Raw genomic sequence first — 7,087 nt, 5'->3', positions numbered from 1 at the left:
GCAGCTTAATCGATCAAACAATTACATACACCTTAATACAGCTGAACAAACCTATTCTATTACATCAGATCATAACCTAAAATAATTACAAATTGAGATTACAAAATTATAAAAAAAGAATAGGAAAAATAAAACCATCACGATCAACCCTCGTGATTTAAAACAAAACCACGATTAACCACGTGGGATCTTAATCATAACAAAATAACCTCAATTAAACCCGTGGGATCCAAACACATAATTAAAATATGGCCATTATTAACGACCTGCATCACAGAATCAATACAAACACACCACTATATACATGCAGATATAATTATGACATGGACTTCATATAATAAAACGCAGAACCTATAACCAGGCTCTTAATACCAATTTTTTGGATCAATAGAATCTTGGCCCTGCATTTTATGATATAACTAAAAGAGTACGAATAGAATATTAACCTTAATCGCTACGGGGCAAGTGATTTACGTCCATGTCTTCTATTATATTCCCTGATTCTCCTTGGATGAAATATGGGATTCGATCTCCCAAGGTGTGCCTCTTCTTAAAGCTCCGAAAATCCAAAACCTTAGCTGGCTCCTTGAGAAAAATGACTGCATCTCTCAAACCCTAGGATCTGATTTCATTTTTGTGTATCTTGCCCTAGCTTTAGGAGAATGAGAATATTTATAGGCTATAGTAGGGATCATGGACCATTAGGTCGGGCCTTTCAATGACATTCTGGGCCAAGCCCAATGTCATTAAATATTAATTCAATCCACTAAAGAATTAATATTTGCACTACCTTTTCTAATTCCGTAAATTAATCATTTAATTCGGCTCCCATATTATTGCTTATTAAATTCCCCATGTTTAAAATATCGCATGTCCATTAATTAAATTAATTTCGGATAATTACTTTAATCAACATCTTTTATCTTGATCATCCACTCAACCTTATAATTATGCAAGAAAAAATCTGCCGGCAGGACTAAAGCATAATTATCTATATGAGCTTTGAAGAGGACATCATCACCCGAATATATTTTTCGGACAAGGTTTCCTTTTATAATTAATATCCCACTATGTATATAATATCATTTCCCAGTACATAAATTCGCAATTTAAAATAAATTACTTAATGTATGACTCAAGGCCTGTGCATTAAATACAAGTGTCAATCACTATATCCGGATTAAGAACCTAAGCAATAATAATATCATAGAATCTTAGTTCTTCTTTATTGTCAGAATAAAAGAAATAATTATTCTAATATTTTGATCCCATTCAATATACACAAAGTATACAGGTATTATTCAATATTCAATATACCATTCCAGTGGTTTGTCTAACACCACTTAGATTGTGAACCTTTATTATATTATATAAGGAGTTTGACAATCTAATCTTCTGTTATCTCATTTGATACTAGATTGTCTACAATATATAATATACAGACAATGTAAAAAATATGCATTCAATATTCTCAAATGATTATATAATAGTATATACTTTAAACGAATAGTTCAGTATAAACCCTAACACACTATACTAAGGGTATACGCAATTACTCTTTATCTCTAGCATAGGTATTATGCAGCTTATAAGCAATTGTATTGACAAGGAAATATCAAGATTTCACAACATGCATGCATATATATATATATATATCATATCATCATGTTTCCCAAAATATACATGCATATATATCTCGCAAGATTTTTCTAACAATATTCATGCAATTATCGCAAGATAATGCATATATATAAATATACACAATATCACAACAACAGTAATACGGGTATAAAACTTTCTTGAGCGATTTGGGGTGGAAATGGGTCTGAGATGAGTCCGGTAACCTATAAACAGCACATAGCCGGAATTAATCCTCATTCGCTTAAGAGACTGGACTTTATTCATTCATACCCTAAAGCTCGCTTTTATGCTTAAGGATTTACATTAGTCGATTGTGTACCCTCGGCTCCACCATTTTTATAAAATTAACCGTTAAACATTTTAATGGGACTCTTTCGCAAGGAATTTACCAACTGTCTAATCCACTTTACATAATTGTTCCATGATCTGATTAGTCTTTTAAGGGCCTTAAACATGGTCTCAAAGTTACGTGAGGTAAAGGTTCGTTCGTGATACGTCGTTACTTAAGACGGTCGTTTCTCCTAAACCGTAAGTCGGATCTAAGGGAACAACATATCAAAACGAAGCTTACAACATAATCTAGATACTCACAGAAATTGTGAGTTCATAAAGGTAGGTTTTCCGTTCTGAAAGTTAAGTACAATATAGTCTATAGGAAAATGGGCATTACGACATCTATGTTTACATGATTTCCAATATTTTACTATACCAATTCCCCACCAAATCATCAACAATCACCAACAACACAAGATCTCACTTAATCAATACTATCCCAAGTCAAAACCTTTCAAGATCATCAACTTATTTCAATCAGTAACATATATCAATCAACAACATCACTTAAACAATCATAACTACCTATACATACATAAATCATGCTTCGCATCACTAAATCATCCATAAAACTCATCAAAACTACAAATCAAGGCTGGAGTTCTAGATATTTTACCTTACTTGGAGTGTATGAGTAGCTACTAAACCTTTTATAGTCCTTGTATAGCCTTAATTTAGCTTGAATCATCCTTGAAAACAAGATAAAAAAGTTAGTTCTTGGAAAACACTATTTATCATCACTTTTGATGATTTATTTAGGTTAGCTAGGAAGAGAATTTGATTCTCAGAATCCTAGGATAGATATATCTAAACACCAAGAAGCTATAGAAATTACCTTGTGATTTATGCTTGAGTGGAGCTTGGACTTTGGAATTTGCTTCCTTGTTTTCCCATGAAAGCCGAGAGTAAACTTGAAATGGGGGAAGAGAAATATTTTTTTCTTGGAAAATTGTGTGGTGTTTGCTTGGTTAGTTTTAACCTTGGTTTAATCAAGGTTAAAATACTTGGCTAATATCAATCATTACATAAATATCTCTTCAATTACTTACTTCATCAATCTTGCATCACTTTCTAGCCACTTGTCATTCATTACGGCTTGATGACCTCATCTTGCTCTAATCCTCTTGATTATTACTTAATTAATTGGTTAATCTCCTTATTATTTGCATAAGCTTGATCCTTGGTCACTTAATTATTTTATGGTTCGCTTAACTCTCGTTCTCGTTGTTCGTCTGAGGGATCATGTTCGGGATCTTATTACTTGGGCTTCCCTAAACCTTTCTTAATATTTTATATTCCTTTAATGATCCTCTATTAAAATCCTTGAATTGAATTCATTTTAATCATGTTACCTTAGGCTTAATTCTTTCGGTATATGGTGGATTTTCGAGAAAAATCAAAGTGTTTGAATTCGAATTCCTACGACCCTTACATACACTTATTTACTTTATGGAATGCTAATACGATCTCAATATTTCCATAACAATACTCCTATATAGTGTGGTCTGATAATTTTCTTTAATCAGCACAATCAGCAAAAAGTTACTATTCATAAGGATTACAAAAATTCCAAAAATTGGGGTTATTACAGTCTCCCCTCCTTAAAATGATTTCATCCCAGAATCAGATAGAAAACAAATGGGGGTACTTTTCTAGCATTGTGCTCTCTAGTTCCCAAGTTGATTCCTCCACATTATGATTCTGCCACAGTACTCTGACTAGGTTGATCACTTTGTTCCTAAGCACCTGCTCCTTTTAATCCATGATCCTCACTGGTTGCTCCACATAAGTCAAGTCTGGTTGCATGTCCACGTGCTCGTATTCCAATATGTATCTGGCATCCGGATGATACTTCCTTAACATTGATACGTGGAACACATTATGAACTTGTTGTAGATTCGGGGGTAGGGCTAGCTCGTAAGCTAACTTCTCAATACGTCTTAATATCTGGAATGGTCCAATGTATCTTGGGCTTAGCTTTCCTTTCTTTCTGAACCTCATCAATACTTTCCAAGGGGATACCTTTAACAACACTATATCCCCTACTTCATACTCTTTGTCCTTTCGAGTCAAATCAACATACTTCTTTTGTCCATCTTGGGCTGCTTCCAGCCATCCTCAAATTGAATTTATTATGTCCTTAGTCCTTTGGACCACTGTTGGTCTGAGCATTTTGCGCTCTCCAACTTCATCCCGATACAAGGGAGATCAACATCTTCTTTCCTAAGTGTAACGCCCTTCAAATTCGGGGTCTAGATCCGGGGGTTACTTGATAATCACCATTATAATACCAACCTGTATAAAAATTATGCAAATATATATCTAACCCCTTTACATCTATCCAGTATCTTTTAAGGTTGAGCTATGAAGACAAGAACAACCCACTATCTTATTACAAACCCAAATATAAATTCTCATATAACTCTCTTTATTACAAATCATTATCTAAACAAGTTTTAAACTAAATTCCTTTTATTCAAACATACACCACTTCTATCTACACTACACCTGTTCAGGTGGCTTAAAGCTCTCCTATTCTATCGGGATTAGCCCTCTTGGTATTAGAGGATCCCGCTTCCTGGCACGCTTCTTTACCACGCGAATCCGAATAGGTTTTATTCTCTTTCTTGACTGAAAACAAATAAAGTGAATAACAACAAAAAGAGGGTGAGCCATAATTTGCTCAACAAGTCCACAATATATAAACAGTAATATAAGAAATCTAAATGAAAAGGTAATCTGAATGTATCGATAACTATATATTTCTGCAAGGGAGACTGAAGGCCATTATCGGCGATTATCAATAAACTAGACTGGACACAAGTTCACACCCATATCATGCTGATCAGTTAGGATACAGTGCAGATCTATACCTCTATGTATAGATCCATTCGGAGTCAACTTAGCCCGACAGAAGAGGTATGCAGACTTAGCCCGAAAGGATAAGGAGTATGAAGTAGGGGATTTAGTACTGCTGAAAGTATCCCCTTGGAAGGGATTGATGAGGTTCAGAAAGAAAGGGAAACTAAGCCCAAGATACATTGGATCTTTTGAGATACTAAGACGGATTGGGAAGTTAGATTACGAGCTAGCCTTACCCCCGAACCTACAACAAGTTCATAATGTGTTCTATGTGTCAATGCTAAGGAAGTATCATCGGGATGCCAGGCACATAGTGGAATACGAGCATGTGGACATGCAACCAGACCTGACTTATGCAGAGCAACCAGTGAAGATTATGGATAAAAAGGAGCAAGTGCTTCGGAACAAGTTGATCAAGCTAGTCAGAGTGCTATGGCAGAATCATAATGTGGAGGAGTCAACTTGGGAACTAGAGAGCGCAATGCTAGAAAAGTACCCCCATTTTTTATCTGATTTCGGGACGGAATCCTTTTAAGGAGGGGAGACTGTAATAACCCCAAAAAATTTGGACATTTTGTAACCCTTATGAATAGTGATTTTGCTGATTATGCTGATTAAGAAAACTTTTCATGCCACACTATGTAGGAGTTCTCTTATTGATATTCTGAGATGGCACACATAAAACCGACCATCCCCTGGTGGTCGGTTTTACCGAAACAAAACAACACTATTTTACTGATGTATCACTTTTAAAACCGACCACCTACATGTGGTCGGTTATATCCATAAATTATGCAGGTTAAAACCGACCACATTTTGTGGTCGGTTTTGTAGAATAATAAAAAACTAATATTAAGTACAAAAAAAAGTACTCGTTACATATAAAATGGTGTCGTTTTATTCTTCTGCCTAAAATCGGCCGCTAACGGTCAGTTTTAACCTATTTTTTTTAATTTTTTTTGTTATATCCCTCATTTCTTGATTTTGGGAAAAAATAAAAAGACACAAGTGATTGAGGATTGAAGTGGAGGAGTTTTAGAAAATTGTAAGTTATTTCCATATTTTGTAATTAATGTGTGTGTGTGTGTGTTTATGTTGGTGTATGTATTAAATATTGTTGTATGTATTTAATATTTTTATTTTTTTATATAATGTTTGTTATGAGAATTGAAGTTTGGTAGTAGATAATTTGTAAGTTAGTTTCATTTATTGTAATTATAATGTGTGTGTGTGTGTGTTTTATGAAATACATGAATAATTATGAGATTAATGATAAATTATTTGTTAAATATGTTTTTTTTTAATTTAAAAAATATTATTGTAGATGGAAACCATTGATCGAAGTTGGATTGGTAATCAATTGCAAAGCTATAAAATTTCATTTATGGTGCAGAAATATTTTAAAAATTTGCTAGCAAAAATGGAATAGAAGATGGTACAATGAAGTGTCCGTGTAAACGTTGTAAAAATTTGAATTGGTTAAAGATTGATGATGTTAGATTTCATTTGCTCGTTAAGGGGATGCTTGAGAGTTATACCGTGTGGACGTCGCACGGTGAAAAAATAGGAAGAAAATGTAGTCGAACATCACATCATCGTTATTGTGTTCGGGAACCTTCGAGAGTAGAAGAACCGGTAGATTTGAATGCGATGTTACATGATTTAGCCGGTGAAAATTATCAATTTTATGAAACTACGGATACGGGAACTATGAATGTAGAAGAAGCTCCAAACGATAGTGCTAAAAAATTGTACGAGGTTATTGTTGAAAATGGAGCACCTATTTATCCCGGCAATACAAAGTACACAAGATTAAGCTTTACCACCAAATTATTGGAATTCAAAAATAACTCGCATTGTAGTAATAAAGCTTTTGATAATTTGCTTAAACTTCTTACGGATGTGTTACCAAAAAAACATACATTACCCGAAAGTTATTATGCAATGAAAAAAATTATGAAGGATTTGAGGGTTGAATATGAAAAAATTGATTTATGAGAGAATGATTGTATGTTATTTTATGGAGATGACAAGGATAAAGTTGGGTGTGATATATGTGGTGAAGATCGTTATCGGGATGTTTCTAGGAAAGATGGTAAAAAAATAGAAAAAAAAATCTTAAGACACTTTCCTTTGATCCCTCGATTACAACGCTTATATATGTCGGCACATACATCCGATCACATGAGATGGTACAAAAATAGAGATGTGAAAGATCGAGGAATAAGTCATCCCGCAGATAGAGAAGAGT

The sequence above is a fragment of the Apium graveolens genome, chromosome 2 (genome assembly GCF_009905375.1).
Source record: "Apium graveolens cultivar Ventura chromosome 2, ASM990537v1, whole genome shotgun sequence".
Taxonomy (NCBI): domain Eukaryota; kingdom Viridiplantae; phylum Streptophyta; class Magnoliopsida; order Apiales; family Apiaceae; genus Apium; species Apium graveolens.
Note: the sequence above shows the minus strand (reverse complement) of the source record.